The 20,323-nt window shown below is 45.5% G+C and overlaps 1 non-coding gene across 1 annotated transcript; it reads right to left on the bottom strand.

The window, feature by feature from the left end:
* Positions 1–364: 364 nt before the first annotated feature.
* MIR12012 (microRNA mir-12012) lies at positions 365–416 on the bottom strand. The gene has a single exon (NR_162349.1). It is a non-coding gene; the product is annotated as a microRNA mir-12012 (primary transcript).
* Positions 417–20,323: the final 19,907 nt, after the last annotated feature.

Here is a 20,323-nt window from a genome sequence, read left to right as displayed (position 1 = left end):
GCTCCAGGTGATGGCCACTCTACCAGGCAGTAGATCCAAATCATACTCAGTGGGCAGGCTGGAGGCCTAGAGGGGCTGCTGCAGCTCTGTGCTATGCTAACTACCAAGCACTGGGTGCTTGGCCAGCCCATTCTTTTTTTTTTTTGGTAATAGAGACATTTATTTCCAATAACTCTTACATGAAATTATAATGTATAAAACAGGACAAATTCAATGTGCTCCACTTTAAATAATTTTATTTACTTATTTATTTTTGACTGTGGGGTATTTGTTGCTGCGAGGGTTTTTCTCTAGTTTTGGTGAGCAGGGGCTACTCCGTGGCTGCAGGCTTCTCATTGCACTGGCTTCTCTTGTTGCAGAGTACAGACTCTAGAGCACACAGGCCCAGTAGTCGTGGCCTGTGAGCTCTAGAGCACAGGCTCAATAGTTGTGGCACATAGCCATAGTTGCCCTAAGGCATGTGGAACCTTCCTGGTCCGGGGATAGAACCTGTGTCTCCTGCATTGGCAGGTGGATTCTTTACCACTGAGCCGCCAGGGAAGCCCCAAGGTTCTCTGCTTTAAGCTGACAAGGGTTATTACATCCTGATTCCTTCTGGCCCAAAGCCTCCTATGAAGCTACACCAAGGAAGTTCCATGCTCACAGGGAGGGAGACCAGATTGAAAGCCTCTGATGAAGGGAAATCTTGAGCTGATTTTTTTTTTTAGCCAGCTTTCTTTAAATTGGAGGATAATTGCTTTACAATGTTGTGTTGGTTTCTGTTGTATATCATGAATCAGTCATAAGTATACATACATACTCTTGAACCTCCCTCCCACCCTTTACCCCCAGCCCATTCTTACAAATGAGAAGCCAACACAGTCAGCAGCCCATTCCCCAGGCTGGATGGAAAGGGGTGAGACTGTGTTCTGGGAAGCAAAGGGGTGATGGCGAAGGAGCTTAAGACCATTTTCACCTTTTTCATTGTGGTGACAGTTCACTGAGCTCTTCCTATGGGGACAGATTTTGTGCTCAGGGTTTCACATGCCAAATGGCTTAAGAGTCTTGGAGCTTCAGGCAAAGGAAATCAAACTAGATTGGCATGAGGAAAATGTGAATGAATTTGTTCTTCAAACCAGGAAGTTCAGGATCATATTTGACTTTAAGTAATGTATGATGAGGAGAAGGCAATGGCACCCCACTCCAGTACTCTTGTCTGAAAAATCCCATGGATGGAGGAGCCTGGTAGGCTGTAGTCCATGGGGTCTCAAAGAGTCAGACACGACTGAGGGACTTCCCTTTTGCTTTTCAGTTTCATGCATTGGAAAAGGAAATGGCAACCCACTCCAGTGTTCTTGCCTGGAGAATCCCAGGGACGGGGGAGCCTGGTGGGCTGCAGTCTATGGGGTTGCACAGAGTCGGACACGACTGAAGTGACTTAGCAGCAGCAATGCATGATGATGCCATCATCGTGATGGTGGTTATCATTGCCATTATCTTGGCTCTGTTTCCTTCTAAGCAGTGACTTCACCCACAGGTAGACGGGCTCTCCCCAAACTCATATTCTTCCAGCTCAGTACCACCAGGGAGGAGAGATCCAGACTCTGGTTGGCACACTTGAGTCTCTAATCCACCCTAGGGATCAATCACTGTTGCCAAAAGAGGACAGTATAACTGGCTGGGCACAGTCCATGCCCCATCCCTGTGGCACAGAAGAGGCCAAAGCTCAGTGACTGAAAGTCTTCTTTTTTTTTTTTTTTAATATTTATTTGACAGCACAATCTTACTTGCAGTACATAGAATCTTTAATCTTCGTTGTGGCATGAAGGATCTTTAGTTGCAGCATGTGTTCAATCCCCTGACCAGGGATTGAACCCAGGCCCACTGCATTGGGAGCCTGGGTCTTAGCCACTGGACCACCAAGGAAGTCCCTGTGACTGAAAGCCTTAACGGAGGACATAGCATGGTGTGGATCCCAGAAGAGAGGGATGCTATGAGACAATGTTTTAAAAAAAAGAGTAAATGGATGAATTCATGACTCACCAGATAAGCTTTCCTTTATTGAATCAGTACTATTGTTAGCTTTAGTTTGCAGAGGAGGAGACACAGGTTGAGGAAGAGGTTGAGGGGTCATGGCCCAGCTATTATATAGGACTGGAGCCCAGGGTTGCCTGGCTCCCAAAGTACCTGCTTTTACCCATGATCACTCCCATCTCACAGGCCCTGCAGCACTCAAAGAGAAAGGAGTGGGAGAGGAGATGGAAGACGAGATTCTGGGCCCTGCCTTCAGTCATTTCCAATAGGGAGGGCCAAGCTCCCTCTGTGGGCAGAGATCACCAATACTTGTGTGGCGAGGCTCTGTTGCACACTCTTGACCCAGGGCCCTGGCTCAGGATCCTCTGCTTTGTTTTTCCTCTGAGGCATGAGTCAGGCTTTGCCCTGGCCTCATGTTTGGTGCTGAACTATCTGTGTGATCACATATACAGGAAGCAGTGCTCATCCAAAGCAGCTTGTCAAACAGGCCCTGCTCCCTGATGGCAATCCCATGCACCTCCTCCTGCTCCCCGTCTCTCCTGGTCAGTCCCACTGGCAGGCCGAAGCCCTGCCCATCCCCTGGAATTTGTATCTCCTGTTCCTTCCGCCTGCCTGGAAAGCACATCCTCTACCCTCTATCTGGCTGAGCTGACTCCTTCTCATCCCGTGGAATTCATCTCAGGGGTCACTTCCTTTAGGAAGCTTCTACAACATGCCTGTCACTCTCCCCAGCTTGGAGGTCCCTTCTCTGTGTTTATTTCTAGCATAGCAGTCATCACATTCTGATGAAATTCTTCTGATTGATCTGTTTTTCTCACCAAATTCTAGATCTCTGAGGATAAGAACTTCATTTTGGAACACAGTTGGTGCTCCATAAATGTGTGCTGAATTAACAAATGAATGAATAAAGGCACTGCAGGGACCTATGACATTCTCTTTCGCAGGTCTAGGCACTGACTAGGGCTGTCTAGGATATATGCTGGGTGTTCAGGCAGGGTAGGAATGCAGCCAGGATCCTTGAGCCTTCTTGGGAAAACACCTCTAGTTTCCGGCAACCAGGGCAGGATTTCAGAGTCCTGGGTCATTGCTGGCTTCTCTGTGGCCTAAAGAAAAAAAAATGTAGATTAAGTAGAATTTACTCCTTAAGCAAAGTATAGATTAAATGATAGATTTACATAATATAATTATATAATCTCGTATGAAATGTTGGAGTCCTAGAAACTGATGTCAGAGGTAGTTTGTTTTTTTGCTTATATAACTGAGGTAAGGGAGGAAAAACTTTTCTTCTACCCTTTTATGTTAATAACTGGGGGCCTGCAGATTAAACCAGCAACACACAAATTATTAAGAAAAATAGATAGGTTTATTCACAACAACTAGGAGTTTACAGAAAAATGTGACTCAAGAATGTGATTAGAATTTGGGGTATAGGTACCATCTTAACTGGAGAGGGGGAGGAGAGAGAAGGGCACTTCCAGGAAAACAAATGACTATGAGGAAAGAGAAATGGGCCTTTAGGAGGCTAGATGGGAGATAGGATCACTTTATGACAGTGTCTGTTTATGTGGGTAATTCTCTTCTCTGATCAATCGTCCCTTGTTGCTCCCCAGGGAGGGATTTAGGACAATTGAGTTCTTTTGAGAAGCTGTGTTTTTAAACAGATTAAAAAAATATCAGGAACTCAAAATGCCTTCTGCTCAAAGTAATTTTTATGCTACAGTGGCATATTCTTGACTCTCTTTCTGAAACATCTAGGGATTCAATACTTCATCAGTTAAAAACTAGATCCAGAGGCTCTAACTATTGCATCAGGTATCACGTCTCTGACTGTCTCATACATGTCAATGTATCCATCAGTCTGGTTCCCTTTCCCTGCCTCTGTCTGGTTCTCTGCCTCTCTTTGCATGGGGTCTCCTTCTGTGATGGTGTCTTCCTCAAGCAAGCTCCCCCTGTGTAATGGCCAGATGGCCTCCAAGCACCTCCAGCTGTGCAGGAAGCTGATTGCTGACAATGTCTCTTTTCCCAAGAGTTCCAGCAAAATTCCTTGGGGTGGTCTCATGGAATGAGACCAGAAGCCATCAGAGGCTTCTGCTGGTCTCCAGCAGAAGAAATGGGCTGATCAGTCAGGCCAGGCCTGACCCATTTGCCCATCCTGGAGCCAGGAAGGAAGGAAGACCAGGTTAGCCTCACCTGATCCACATGGGCTGAGAGTGGAGGAGGAGTGGCTTCTGGAAAGATAACTAGGGTGCTGCCAACAAAAGGAGCACAGTGGATTCCAGGCGAAGGGCAGCCACAGATGCCCTCTGTACAGAGAGAAAAGCTGAATCACAGTCATGGGCTCACAGAGTCTCAGAGGCTGAAAGGCCCCTTAAGTGAACTCCTGCAGCTCTTTTATGATGGCTGCTTGCCTGGTGCCCATTCTGTCCATGCTGGTGGCCGAGTCCTGGGAGCCTGAGAGGCAGGAGGCAGGGTCCCTCTAGTGTTCCTCTTCCCTGATTGCTTCTCTTCTGCTGGAAGATTCTGGGTCACAGCTGCCCACCAGGGGCCTTGTTTATACTCCTTTTCAATGTGCTCTGGGTTCTGGCCACCTGCCAGGTTGGCGGTCGGCCATGCTGACCATGGGCTATAAACTCCCTCCTTGACACAGTTGGAAAGATATCCAGGGCTCCTCGGGAGCTAGAAGCAAGCCAGGGAGCAGGCAGCAGTCCAGCCTGAGGCTGAGGCCTAGGGCCCCCTCTGCCCTAGGATGCTGGCCCCTCTCCTCTCCTCTCCTCTCCTCTCCTCTCCTGTCCTCTCTCCATCAGCCCGGCAGCCAGGGCACCGCCTCTCCAACCACAAACCGGAGCCTCCTGTTCAGACCTGCTCAGACACTCCTGAGGCCTGGGGCCATTATGTTTCTCCCGAGTGAGAACTGAAAGCAAGAGGAAAGGCTAGTTTAGTAAACACAGCCTCCCAGCCTGGAAAGGACCCCCTGCTCCCCCTCCCTCTCCCCTTTGCTGAACCAGCAGAGGTTCTGAGGCTCAGCAGAGGCCAAACCAGGTCTCAGAGATTCCCCTGCGGCTCCTGCCATCTTCCTTCCTTCCTGTCCTCCTCCTCTCCTCACTTCTCCTCTAGAGAACGTTCAGCAGAAAAGAAGCTTTAAAAACACCGGCTCCAGAGATTGCAGGGTGGTGGATTGCAGATCAGAACATGTTGTATTTGGCTCTCCCACTGTTTAAGAAAAATTTGAGCCAACGTTCTAAAAGCTGGGAGGTTTCACATAGAAATTCATGTGTCCGGTTTTTTTTAGAAAGCACGTAAGATATGCTAATACCAGACCTGCGTGTCCACATGGGTGCTGCTGAGGGTCAGCCGCTCCTGTCGACAGAGTCAGCATCCCTCAGCTGCCCCTGCAGGCAGGAAAGGGTTTACAGTCCCCTTTTGTCCCCTCCACTGAGACCAAGTGCCCCTTGCCATTTTCTTCACCATTGGCAGTTTTGTCTTCATTACTTTAGATAGTTTGCCTCCAGAGCTCCATAAGAAATAGAAAATGAGAGTGGCGTGTTTTAAGGAAATCAGAAGAGAACCTTTTTCTTGTAGAGGTAATAAATACTCCTGGATATTTCTATCATTAGCTTGGCCCCAGTGAACATTTGGGTTTGCAACCTCAATATAATTACCCCATCCCCGCTGCAGTTTTGCAAAAGGACTAACCTGGGCCCAGAAAGGTGCAGTCCAGTCTCTGACCAAGGATGCATAGCAAGCCAGTGGGAGGGTATCCACACCTGCGCTTCTTGGATTGAGAAGGGTCTTTAGGTTCCTTCCTCCATCCACACCAGCAGGGACAAGGACATCCTTTCTGAAGCATTGCCCTCATCTCTATTTCTCCTGCTTCGAGAGGGAGATAAGGAACTGGATGAGAGGCTTGGGCTCCCTGCCTATCAGAAGCTTTCTAGGAAGCAAGGGTGGGATGGGACAGACCCAGGGCTGTCCTCTGAAGAGCCATCTGGGAGCTGACGTGCTCTCCAAGGCTCCAGGCTCTGTGCTTGAGCTCTGGGAGGCACCATCATCTTGGCAGAGGGGAGAAGTTGCTATTGAATCTTGCTGTTTGAAGAATTAGCTGCCTGGGAGGTAGGATGTTTCCAGTCTTGGAGATGGTCAAGCAAGGTTGAAGGCCAATGATGAGGGTGTTGTGGGGCGATTAGAAGTAGAGGGTCTAGGTTGAGCTGAGATTCCTTTTGGGAGGTTTTCTGATAAATATCAGACAGAGGCTTTGGAAAGTCCCTAAAATCACAAAGGGTTATGTGTTTAAGGAGAGTATTTATGACTTTTTATTTTGTTCAGATTCACAAAGGGTCACCTGAACTTTCAAACAGATTATCAAGCAGCAGGGCAGGTCATTTACCAAGAGTGAGGACAGGCAAGGTGAAGACACAGAATTGCCTGGGGCTTGCTTGGGTTCAACCCCCTGCTCTGCTTATCCGCCATCAACCATGCCATTCCAGTGGCCACTTATTTAACCTCTCTCTGCCTCTGTTGGACAAGAATAATAATCGTTCCTACTTTGTGGTCTTGTTTATAAAGTTTACATGAACTTGCCAGAATAGTTGACAGGATATTAGCTGTTATTATTGCTAATAGTCCTGTCAGCACTGAAATTCTACTGTGAACAGATTCATACATTTTGAATATGCACATAATTGCCAGGGCTTAGTATAGTCTTATATGTTATAGTAAGTATAGTATATAAGATGTAATGATCTGGGAATTCCGTGGTGGTTCAATGGTTAAGACTCTATGCTTTCACTGCTGAGGGCCTGGGTTTGATCTCTAGTTGGGGAACTAAAATCCCACAAGCAGTATTGTGCCCGCGTGTGTGCAAGCACGTGTGTGCAAGTTGCTTAGTCATGTCCAGCTCTTTGCAACCCCGTGGACTGCAACCTGCCAGGCTCCTCTGTCCATGGAATTTTCCAGGCAAGAATACTGGAGTGGTTGCCATTTCTTCCTCTAGGGGATTTTCCTGGCCCAGAGGTCAAACCCACATCTCCTGCATTGGCAGGCAGATTCTTTACTACTGCACCACCTGGGAAAGCCCACAAGCCATATATTATGGCCAAAAAAACAAGAGGAAAAAAAAAGATATTATGATCCACAGGAGGACTTTTTAATACTGGAACGTCAATCTGCAGTAGGGTAAGGACGGAATGCCACATAATTCCACTTAGAACTTTCTTATTTTCAATTTAAACTTTTTATATTTATTATTATTATTTTTTGGTCATGGCTTGTGACTTGTGGGATCTTAGTTCCCAGACCAGGGATTGAACCCATGCCACTAACTACTGGACTGCCAGGGAATTCCCTAGCACTTTTAAAAATATTTATTTAATTCATTTATTTTGGCTGAGCCGGGTCTTAGTTCTGGCATACCATATCTTTAGTTGGGGGCATGTGAACGCTTAGTTGCAAATCTAGTTCCTCAGAGATTGAATCTGGATCGCAACCAAGTACCCTGCATTGGGAGTGTGGATCTTAGCCACTGGACCATCAGGGAAGTCCCAAAACTTTCTTATTATGGCCTTGAATCAGTTAAACTTCTTATGGCCTTAATTCCCACATCTATAAAGTGGGAGTGATGACAGCTCCTACTTGCTAGGGTTGCTCTGGAGATTAACATAATCATTTTAGACACTCAAACTATGTCTTACACATATGAGAAAGCACTCAGTAAACTATATTTGTTACTGTCATTCTGGATAGGGGTCCTTTCTGAAGACCCTAACATCGTAAGACATGTGTCTACTTTACTGTACATACTAAGCCTCATTTGTCATCCTTGTGTTGTTGTTCATCACTAAGTCGTGTCTGACTTTTTGCCACCCCATGGACTGCCGCCTGCCAGGCTTCTCTATCCTGCACTATCCCACAGAGTTTGCTCAGGTTCATGTCCATTGAGTCAGTGATGCTATCCAACCATCTTGTCCTCTGTTGCCCACTTCTCCTCCTTCCCTCAACGTTTCCCAGCATCAGGGTCTTTTCCAATGAGTAGGCTCTTTGCATCAGGTGGCCAAAGTATTGGAGCTCCAGCATCAGTCCTTCTAATGAATATTCAGGGTTGATTTCCTTTAGGATTAACTAGTTTTATCTCCTTGCAGTCCAAGGGACTCTCAAGAGTCTTCTCCAGCACCACAGTTCATATTGATGCTTTTGAACTGTGGTTGAGCTTGTAACTGAGATTTGTTTTTTTAACATATTCAGGCTCCCCTCTTAGACCTAAGGCCCTGGGGACAAGAGATGACAGCCACCACAGAGAGTGGACACAGCAGGAATGGAGAGCAGTGAGTTCTAAGCCCTGCCACCAACTGACAGTCATGTCTCTCTCTATGCTGGATCTCAACATTTCACCTGAATGAAAACATAGCTAAGGATGATTCTGTTGCTCTCCTGTGCTGTTAAAAATGACTAAAGAAGACAATTCAGGTGATACAAACACTTTAACACTTAATGAAGAGGGAAGTCCCTGTTCCCAAGGATCCAAAGAATTGCAAAATGGGCCAGAAGGTAGGAAGCTTTTATAGGATAAAGAATAAGGAACAAGGAAATTAGTATAGAGCCCAAGGTTAGTGTGGGTTTTGGTGATTGGCTGCCTGGGCATACTGTGTGTCTGGTCAGGTGGAACATTTACAGGGACATGGAAGTTATCTGAGTTTTGGTTTGCTGACTTGGTATCCCAGGCGGAAGTGGCTTCATCTCAGGAATAGAAATATATTTCAATAGCACACCATGCTGACTGTTGGGTGACTGATCTCATTCAACTACAAGATAACTTTGTAATTATCTTTGTAAAGTACCTTGTATTATTATCATCCCACTTCACAGATGAGAAAACTGAAACCTGGAGAGGAAATGCACCTGACTTCAGGTTGTTATTGAGCAAAGGGCTCACTGCCTGACGTGCATAGAAATTGATACTATGGTATCAGGCTTTGAGAAAAGACTGAGCTGTATCGCATGGTGGGCTGGCAAGGAGATAGGAGGATCAGCTCTAATCTGTTTCCCCATTTGGCTGCTCTGTCAAATTTTATGAATTAGGGGAGGAAGGCTGGTATGCTTCTTTTTGTTGTTTGTTTTTGGCCTCACCTCGGTGCATGCAGGATCTTAGTTCCCTGACCAGGGATCAAACCTGTGGCCCCTGCATTGGAAGCACAAAATCCTAGCCACTGGACTGTCAAGAAAGTCGGGGGTTGGTATGTTAAAGCCCTGGCCAGGCAGATTCTGATTGGAGGGCTCTGGAACCTGGCCATTTAGGGTCAGGTGTGGGAAAGGGGCTTCAGCCGGATATTCCTGGACAACCAGTCCTTCCCTTCTGGATTCCAGCTTTCAAGTTCCAGTCTTCTCCCGGTCCTTTGGTTCCGTGGGTGGAGGGGTGGAAGGTGAATTTGGTTCCAGGTGTTGTTTGAGGTCAAAATTTTCTCCTCTGCACGTGTTTCTGCATGACTTGCAGTTTTGTTTATCACTTCTGAAAAACAGCTCAGTGTCTTGTTAGGACCAGGATAGGGCCAGTGTGGCCTGGTTCTGTGGTTACAGGATCACACAGGAGGTAAGGGATGGTCCTAGGACCTAGAGCCCATGTATTTCACTGCTAAGCTGCCCTGGTTTGACACAGTGATTTCTAAGAACCCAAGTCCACAATATACTGCCTAGACAAGAGTCAGAATCCTAGAAAACCCAGTCCCACTCTGGGTTGTTTTATTCCCCCACTCAGCCTTATCCTCTTTACATCCATCTTCTTCCCACCTTCACCCTCAGAAACACAGGGCTTCTCCCAGGTTACCTAGACACTGGGTTCCAGCAGAGGAGTGTCTGGTACAAAGGCCTTTATTTCTCTCCTTTTCTTGGAGATATGAACTATTTCTTGTCCACACAGCTAAATGTATCTCTCTTAGGCTGATGACTTAACAGTTACTGAATAATTTACCTAAAGTGCCCATGTGTTATATGACAATTTGAAGAAACAAGGCTCAGTGTAACCCCAGAGTGACTCTTGAGTGCCATTTATTTCACAAACATTTACTAAATGCCATCAACGTGCTAGATTTAGCCTCTGGTGCTGAACCACGTGGGTCAGAGTTACTTTCTGGCAGAGGAAGGGCGAAGAATAAAACCAACAAGTATACACATAGACAATCTCAGGTGAGGATAAATGTCAGGGAGACAGTAACACCAGGTGAGAGTGTGGAAAGGTGGGGTTCGTGCAGGTGGCATTCTTGGAGGAGTTGTAGCCAAGCTTCCCTCCAGCCAGCTGCCTTGGAGTTCATTCCTCAGAAGATCTCCAAGAGAAAGGTATCATAATCCTTATTTTACTGAGAACGAATGAGGTTTCCAGAAGTTAAAGAACTTGCTCTGAGTTGCAGAGTTTGTAAATAGACAGCTGGGATTTGAACCCGAGTCTGTAGACTTCTCTGGCATGGTGCTGGCTTTGCTGTGAAACGAGTGGGTTAGATTAAGGCTGCTAAAAATCTTTCCCCTAAAATGGTATACATATAATGTTGCAACTGACACCTCTAAGAGCAACTGACACCTGGTGGCAACTGACACCTCTAAGAGCAGGTGCTCTGGCTATTTTCTGTCTACACAAGGAATAAAATACGAATTATGACACAAAAACTGGGAAGGCCAGGTTGACTTATTTGCTGCCTGCCCATTGAGTTTCAGAGAGAGCATATCATGGTTTAGCAGCTGCTGGCAGGTCAGCAGTCAAGATACCAAATGCAAATGTCTCAAGGCCCAGAAATCCCTGCCTGGTGAAGACAAAGGATGGACCCTCAGGCTGTTAGGGGGCAAGGCCCAGGTGCTCCCCACCCCCACCCCAGCTCCTGCCCTGGAAGGGTGTGGAGACCCTTCTAGAGACTGATAGTCCTGCTGGTTTCAGGCTTATAGAAGCCATAGCTTTGGCTTCCCAGACCTGTACCCTCCATCCTGTAGCCTCACTCCAGTGTTATCTCAGCTGTGAATGGTCCCTGGGGCGACAGCAGACAGTGAGCCAGCTTGCTTGCTTCTGCTCCCCTAGCTCTTGGTTCCTCCCTTTATTAGAACATTCATAGTGGGGAAAAAAATGAGAATAATGAATATTCGTATGCTAAGAGGCCTTATAAAATAATGTCATTTAATCTTTTTGTTGGGACTTCCCTGGTGGTCCAGTGGTTAAGAATCTGCCTTCTAATGCAGGGGACACTTGTTTGATCCCTGGTTGGGAAACTAAGAACCTACATGCCATGTGGCAACTAAGCCTGCATGCCACAACTAGAGAAGCCAACAGACAGCACACACACAAAAAAAGCTTTTTGTTGTGGTGATGGTAAAATATATGCAGCATGAAACTGGCTGTCTTAACCATTTTTAAACATACGATTCAGTGGCATTAAGTACATTCATACTGTGGTGCAACCAGCCTCTGGTAACCACTGTTCTATTTTCTATTTCTATGAATTTGCCTATTCTAGGCATCTGATAAAAGTGGAATCACAAAATATTTGTCCTTTTGTGTCTGGCTGATTTCATTTAGCATGTTGTCTTTAGGGTTCATGTTGTAGCATTATGAAACTTTCATTTAGTCATGTATGAATCTCATTTAGTCACATATGAGTAATACTCTGTTATATGTTTGGACCACATTTTGTTTATCCATTCACCCACTGACAGATATTTGGGTTGCTTCTACCTTCTTGTTATTTTGAATAGTACTGAAACTACTCTCTATGAACATGGATGTACGAATATCTGTTTAGCTTCCTGCTTTCAGTTCTTTTGGGTATATGCTCTGCCAACTGAAAGAAAAATGCATAATGTAAAAGTTGTGAGTTAAGTTTTATTTGGGGACCTTACTGTGGACTCTAGCCTAGAATGCAGCCTCTCAGAAACCTCTGAGAAACTGCTCTGAAAAGGGAGGGGCCAGAATGTATATAGACTTTTTGCTGGGGAAATATGTAATCAAGCATGGAAAGATTACTGCTAATCACAAAGACAGACATCTCAAGTCAATGATTTTAGTACTTTCTTATGTATGGAGTAAGGGTTTCCCTGATGGCTCAGTGGTAAAGAATCCACCTGCCAATGCAGGAGACACACATTCGATCCCTGGGTCGCGAAGATTCCCTTGGAGAAGGAAATGGCAATCCACTCCAGTATTCTTGCCTGGTAAATCCCATGGACAGAAGAGCCTGGCAGGCTATAGTCCACCAGGTAAGAAAAGAGTCGGACACGACTTAGCAACTATAGCAACAGCAACAGCAATGTATGGGGTAGTTTGACATTTTTTGTTACATATGCACTTAAATTCTCTAGAGGCCAGTATATCTAAAGCACAGAATGCTTCCTGTTTTATCTTCTCCATCCTGAATTACCCTTCAGGTGGGTGACAGCAGTGGCTAGTGGCTAAATTCATGGAAAACTGGAATGGCAACATTTTTTCTTTATAACCCAGAAGTGGAATTGCTGGATTGTCCATTTAATCCTAATACTTAGTTAAGAAGGAGGGTTGCCAGTGTCATCTGCATTTTATAAATGGGAAAACCAAAGCTCAAAAGAATTAATTTGCCCAGGTCCAGGAAGTGAATGAAAAGATATGCCATCCCTGCCTTCTTGGAGCTTCAGTCTAGTGGGGAAGAAGAAAGACATTAAGCAGCTAATCATGTTACTGAACTGAATTTGGGTTCACTCACCCGACATGTAGCAAAGCCAATATGCTGACACCACGGGCTGTGCTAAAGGAAAGTACAGCGTATATTTGCAGGGTGCCGCACAAGACGTACCGCGGCTTGTGCTCAGATGGCCTGAGTTCTTCCATGGCTTTCAGGGGAGAGGTTTTATAGGTAGCATTTGGCGTGAGGTAGGATTTTCTCCTGATTGATTGGTGGTGAGATAACAGGGTGGTATTTTGGAAATCTGAATCACCTACCTCCCGGTTCCAACCAGTCTGGGGTCTGTGTGCTTATGCTCAGTGTGAAGTCACCATCCTCCACTTGAGTGGGGGTCCTAGTTCCATCGAAACAACTCAAAGTTGTGTGTTAGAGTGTTATGTAAATCCCTTGAGGACGAACTAGGATTCCTATGCTGAACTAATGTTTCTTGACTGCTTTTCCTTTGTTTCTGCATTCCCTCACTTCCCTAATTAGTAACAGCTTGAGTCTGCTCTTTGGAACTCAGGGAAGACCTAGGAGACTAAAGCCTTTTTCTGCAAACAAGAACAGGGGGGCACAGAGGGCCTTTTGTACCCAGGAGGGCCCTGCAGGGTCCTGCTCAGTTTCAATTAGACAAAATGTTATTCAGTCACAGCAGTGACAAGTGCTGTTTGCTCCTGTTCTACCTCAGCCCTTCACCAGGCGCCATGGCTCCTCCACAGTCCACCTTCTTCGCTGTGTCTCCATGGCCACCACCATCAACAGCCTCCCGAGGCCTCCCAGCTTCCAAGCCCTTCAGTCTGTTGGTCACCCAGTAATTAGGAGGGGTGTCGGGGAGAAGGAAAATTTCCCTTCTATCCTGGCTGAGTTCTGTGGCTGGACTAATAATAAAATTGGCACAAGAGACAGATTAACAGGAAAAAAAGAAACACATCTTAATTTGTGTACAGAGAGGTCCCATAGGAGTGAAGTGGCCAAAGCAGGCGGCTTTTATACTTTTTAGACAAAGAAGCAATATATTTGTGAGGAATTGACAGGACAAAGACACTTAGGCTTTGGGTGCTCAATTAATGAAGAATCTAAACAGAGTTTGGGCTTGGAATAGTAAATAAAATATGTAACAAGGTTTGTTTATATAGGATTCTCATCTCTAATTCCTTATCTTTGGTGATAAGGGTGTCCTTCTGTCAGGGGACCCACTGAGTGAAACCACCTGCCTTGGCCCTGCAAGATTGTAACCTCTTGCATGAGTTATCTTACAACAGGAGGTCCTGGTAAGGAACACAGAATTAACAAGTCATTATCAGTCGGAAGAATTTGGGAAAGGTCCAAAGGAGAGAGGAGATGCCAGTCCATATGTCCTGCCAAAGTCCCAGAATCCTTCTTGTTGGAATCCATCTTGTCTGAGTCATGCGTGCACCGCCAGGAAGGACCCTGAGTCAGAATGATTGGTCAGAGACAACACTACTACCATAAAGCCCGAGACTTTGAGCCACAGGGCAGAGCGGTTCTCCTGGGTTCCCTTACCCTGCTGCTCTCCTCTCGGGTTCCCCTTCTCAACAAAGCCTCTTGCTTTGTCAGTATGTGTGTTCGCCTCAGATCATTCACTTCCAAGTGTTAGACAGGAGCCCACTTGCAGCCCCTGGAAGGGGTCCCCCTTCCTGCAACACTTCTATACCTCCAGATGCAAGAAATGTACCTTTTCACAGGAGAAAGATTTCCTGTTTTTAGGGAAACAGAAAGGAGGCCAGACTGTCACTCTTGCATTGGCCATTTCATAAGGAAGTTTAATTCAAAATGATCAATATGCCATTGAGGCACATTTTGGGGTGGCTTACCCTGGACCCCAACACGGGCTTTTCTCAGGTACAGATCTAATCCTGCCACTGAACCTGCTCAGCTTCTTCAGTAGCCTCCCGCGGCCCTCTAACCTCGCTTCTCATTTCCTGTGCGCTCTTACTCACCGTCCCTCCTCATGGCCATGGGACTGAAGGTGGCACCTGCAGATCCCCAGTGTAGCCCCTGCCCACGGTTTCTCCACCCTGACAGTAGCTGGATTTTGGGTGGAATCATTCTTTGTCCTGGGGGCTGCCCTGTGCATTGTAGGATAGTCAGCAGCATCCCTGGTCTCTTCCCACTAGGCTGCCAGTAGCACCCCTTTCCCCAGTTGTGACAATCAAAAGTGTCTCCAGACATTGCCAAAGGTTCCCTGGGGGACACAGTCACTCTACAACTGTTCACTTCTCTGTCCTTTGTGGTTGCAAAAGCACTTACTTACCTGGAAAACTTTCTACAGGTGTCCCTCCTAGAAGCTTCCATCAAGGTATACCTCGTGTTTCCCCTACTAGATCCCAAGGACAAGACCTGCATCTAACTGGTCTTAGTATCCCCAGCACCTGGGTTCCAGGATATGATACCCATTTTGTAAGAATATCTTTGTTTCAGTTTAGTTCAGTTCAGTCGCTCAGTTGTGTCCGACTCTTTGCAACCCCATGAATCGCAGCACGCCAGGACTCCCTGTCCATCACCAACTCCCGGAGTTCACTCAGACTCACGTCCATCGAGTCAGTGATGCCATCCAGCCATCTCATCCTCTGGCGTCCCCTTCTCCTCCTGCCCCCAATCCCTCCCAGCAGCAGAGTCTTTTCCAATGAGTCAACTCTTTGCATGAGGTGGCCAAAGTACTGGAGTTTCAGCTTTAGCATCATTCCTTCCAAAGAAATCCCAGGGCTGATCGCCTTCAGAATGGACTGGTTGGATCTCCTTGCAGTCCAAGGGACTCTCAAGAGTCTTCTCCAACACCACAGTTCAAAAGCATCAATTCTTCGGTGCTCAGCCTTCTTCACAGTCCAACTCTCACATCCATACATGACCACAGGAAAAACCATAGCCTTGACTAGATGGACTTTTGTTGGCAAAGTAATGTCTCTGCTTTTGAATATGCTATCTAGGTTGGTCATAACTTTCCTTCCAAGGAGTAAGCGTCTTTTAATTTCATGGCTGCACTCACCATCTGCAGTGATTTTGGAGCCCAAAAAGATAGTCTGACACTGTTTCCCCATCTATTTCCCATGAAGTGATGGGACCGGATGCCATGATCTTCGTTTTCTGAATGTTGAGCTTTAAGCCAACTTTTTCACTCTCCTCTTTCACTTTCATCAAGAGGCTTTTTAGTTCCTCTTCACTTTCTGCCATAAGGGTGGTGTCATCTGCATATCTGAGGTTATTGATATTTCTCCCAGCAATCTTGATTCCAGCTTGCGTTTCTTCCAGTCCAGCGTTTCTCATGATGTACTCTGCATAGAAGTTAAATAAGCAGGGTGACAATATACAGCCTTGACATACTCCTTTTCCTATTTGGAACCAGTCTGTTGTTCCATGTCCAGTTCTAACTGTTGCTTCCTGACCTGCATACAGATTTCTCAAGAGGCCGGTCAGGTGGTCTGGTATTCCCATCTCTTTTAGAATTTTCCACAGTTTATTGTGATCCACACAGTCAAAGGCTTTGGCATAGTCAATAAAGCAGAAATAGATTTTTTCTGGAACTCTCTTGCTTTTTCCATGATCCAGCAGATGTTGGCAATTTGATCTCTGGTTCATTCTTTGAGAAAATGACTATGATAATACTCTAGAATATTCTATTGTGACAATCTCTTAAGTTAAACTTAAGTTAAACTTAAATCTCTTAAGTTAAACTTAAGAAGTTGGCTGAGTTATTAGGGAGTTAGTTTCATTCTTAGTCATGATAAGGTTTGGTTGGCTATGTATAAATTCCCAAAAGTACCAGTAGTATTTGGGCTTCTCAGGTGGCTCAGTGGTAAAGAATCTGCTTACAATGCAAGAAATGCAATGCAGGACACTTGGGTTTGGTCCCGGAGTCAGGAATTACCCTGGAATAGGAAATGGCAACCCACTCCTGTATTCTTGCCTGGGAAATCCCGTGGACAGAGGAGCCTGGCAGGTTATAGTCCATGGGGTTGCAAAGAGTCAGACATGACTTAGCAACCAAACCATCAATAATAACAGCAAATCCCCAGTAACTAGCTTAGTGCCTGAATCTAGAATTGACTTGATAAAATATTTGTTGAATAGATGAATGAGTAAATGAAGTATGACCTATACATCTTTCCTGACAAATAATGACTTCCTTTTGCAGAAAACAATCCATCTCTGGGTCCCTAGTAGCCCCAGGAGGACTTGCACTTAGGTAGATATTTCTGTTAACATTCACACTTACATATCCCGTATCATGACTCACCATTACCAAGCACTGACAGATGGGTTGCTAAGGGAAACAAAGGTGTTTGGGGGATGTCCTAACTTTTGAAGTTGAGGAAAAAGGGGCAGCATGGGTGGTGGGTCCAGGGCAGTGTTGCCCAGTAGAATTTTTCTCCATGATGCAACTGTTCTAATAACGTGTGTTCATCAAATAGAGTAGCTATCAGCCACATGTGGCTATTGAGTGCTTGAAGTGTTGTTGTTGTTGTTCAGTCACTCAGTCATGTTCCACTTTTTGCAACCCCATGGACGGCAGCATGCCAGGCTTCCTTGTCCTTCACTGTCTCCTGGAGTTTGCTCAAACTCATGTCTATTGAGTCAGTGATGCCATCCAACCATCTCATCCCCTGTCGCCCCCCTTTCCTCCTGCCTTTGAGCTTCCCCAGCATCAGGGTCTTTTCCAATGAGTAGGCTCTTTGCATCAGGCTCTTTGCAAAGTATTGGAGCTTCAGCTTCAGCTTCAGTCCTTCCAATGAATACTCAGGACTGATTTCCTTTAGGATGGACTGGTTGGATCTCCTTGCTGTTCAAGGGACTCTCAGGAGGAGTCTTTTCCAGCACCACAGCTCAAAAGCATCAGTTATTCAGTGCTCAGTCTTCTTTATGGTCCAACTCTCACATCCATATATGACTGTTGGAAAAACCATAGCTTTGACTATACAAATCTTTGTGGGCAAAGCGATGTCTCTGCTTTTTGACACACTGTCTAGGTTCATCATAACTTTCCTTCCAAGGAGTAAGTGTCTTTTAATTTCATGGTTGCAGTCACCATATGCAGTGATTTGGGAGCCCAAGAAAATAAAGTCTGTCACTGTTTCCATTGTTTCCCCATCTATTTGCCATGAAGTGATGGGACTGGATGCCATGCTCTTGGTTTTTTGAATGTTGAGTTTTAAGCCAGCTTTTTCACTCTCCTGTTTCACCTTCATCAAGAGGCTCTTTATTTCCTCTTCACTTTCTGCCATCAGGGTGGTGTCATCTGCCTGTCTGTGGTTATTGGTATTTCTCCTGAAAGTCTTGATTCCAGCTAGTTAGTCATTCAGCCTGGCATTCTGTATGTACTCTGTATATAAGTTAAATAAGCAGGGTGACAATATAGAGTCTTCACTTACTCCTTTTCCAATTTGGAACCAGTCCATTGTTCCATGTCTGGTTCTAAGAGGTGCTTCCTGACTTGCATAGAGATTTTTCAGGAGGCAGGTAAAGTGGTCTGGTATTCCCATCTGTTGAAGAATTTTCCATAGTTTGTTGTGATACACACAAAGGCTTTAGTGGAGTCAATGAAGCAGAAGTAGATGCTTTTCTGGAATTCTCTTGCTTTTTCTATGATCCAACGTATGTTGGCAATTTGATCTCTGCTGGAAGCTCTCAGTTCATGTACTGTTGAAGCCTAGGTTGAAGGACTTTGAGCATTACCTTGCTATCATGTGAAATGAGTGAGATTGTGCTGTAGTTTGAACCTTCTTTGGCATTGCCCTTCTTTGGGTTTGGAATGAAAACTGACCTTTTCCAGTCCCGTGGCCACTGGTGAGTTTTCCAAATTTGCTGGCATATTGAGTGCAGCATTTTAACAGCATCTTTTAAGATTTGAACCAGTTCAGCTGGAATTCCATCACCTCTGCTAGCTTTGTTGAAGGATGGCAAGTGAAAATGAGAAACTAAACTCTCAGTTCAGCCAGTTCAGTTGCTCAGTTGGGTCCAACTCTTTGTGACCCCATAGACTGCAGCACACCAGGCCTCCCTGTCTACCAACTACCGGAGTTTACTCAAACTCCTGTTCATTGAGTTAGTGATGTCATGCAACCATCTCATCTACTATTGTCCCCTTCTCCTCCCACCTTCAATCTTTCCCAGCATCAGGGTCTTTTCCAATGAGTCAGTTCTTTGCATCAGGTGGCCAAAGTATTGAAGTTTCAGCTTCAGCATCAGTCCTTCCAGTGAATATTCAGGGCTCATTTCCTTTAGGATGGTCTGGTTGGATCTCCTTGCAGTCCAAGGGACTCTCAAGAGTCTTCTCCAACACCACAGTTCAAAAGCATCAATTCTTCGGTGCTCAGTTTCTTTATAGTCCAACTCTTACATCCGTACATGACTACTGGAAAAACCATGGCTTTGACTAAATGGATCTTTGTCAGCAAAGTAACGTCTCTGCTTTTTAATATGCTGTCTAGGTTGGTCATAACATTTCTTCCAAGGAGCAAGCGTCTTTTAATTTCATGACTGCAGTCACCATCTGCAGTGATTTTGGAGCCCCCAAAAATAAAGTTTGACACTGTTTCCACTGTTTCCTCATCTGTTTGCCATTAAGTGATGGGACTGGATGCCGTAATCTTTGTTTTCTGAATGTTGAATTTTAAGACAACTTTTTCACTTTCCTCTTTCACTTTCATCAGGAGGCTCTTTAGTTCTTCTTCACTTTCTGCCATAGGAGTGGTGTCATCTGCATATCTGAGATTATTGATATTTCTCCCAGCAATCTTGATTCCAGCTTGTGCTTCATCCAGTCCAGCATTTCTCACGATGTACTCTGCATATAAGTTAAATAAACAGGGTAACAATATATAGCCTTGACGTACTCCTTTCCCGATTTGGAAAGTCTCTAATTTTATTTAATTTGAATAATTTAAATCTAAATCTGAACAGGTCTAGAGCATCAGTTTCACAGCCAAGGGACTTGTACTCTAGTCCTGCCTTTGATTTTAACTCATCTGTGTGGCCTTGAGCAAGTGGCTTTCTTTCTCTGAGCTTTAGCCTCTTCTTTTTGACGTGGACCATTTTTAAGTCTTTATTGAATTTGTTACAATATTGCTTCTGTTTTATGTTTTGGTTTTTTGGCCCCAAGGCATGTGAGATCTTAGCACCCCAACCAGGGATTGAACCTGCACCCCCCACATTGGAAGGGGAAGTCTTAATCACTGAACTGCCAGGGAGTCCTTGAGCCTCAGCTTTAGACTCGGCAAAATGAAGGGTTAAAATTAGGGTAGGGATGACACATATGTTTTCTCTAGCATGTCAGCACCCATGGATTACTGACGGCTGCCTGGAGCAGTCTGGAGGAGAATCCTGAAGCTCCATTTTGCCTTTTAGAAGAAATACAACATATCATGACCACATATGATGGATCCTTGAGCAGGTTTACGACTCCAGGATCAAGCTGTTCTTCGCCTGTTTGCTGAGGGTGTTATTGGGGTGCCTCTCCAGAACTTGCCTGTGGTTGTAGTGCTACACCCCACTGGTCAATGTACATCAAGAGTAGGAGGCAATGCTGCCCAGGTCACTCCAGCTCCCGAGCTCCCAGTAGGATGCACTGGGACCTTTGTTGCATATACATCATAATTCAACTTCTGCAGTGCTCCAGGCTGCTTCCTTCCCAC

This window comes from Bos taurus, chromosome 7 (assembly GCF_002263795.3).
Source record: "Bos taurus isolate L1 Dominette 01449 registration number 42190680 breed Hereford chromosome 7, ARS-UCD2.0, whole genome shotgun sequence".
Lineage (NCBI taxonomy): Eukaryota > Metazoa > Chordata > Mammalia > Artiodactyla > Bovidae > Bos > Bos taurus.
The sequence above is the reverse complement of the archived record's forward strand: the minus strand, read 5'-3'. Positions and strand labels throughout refer to the sequence as shown.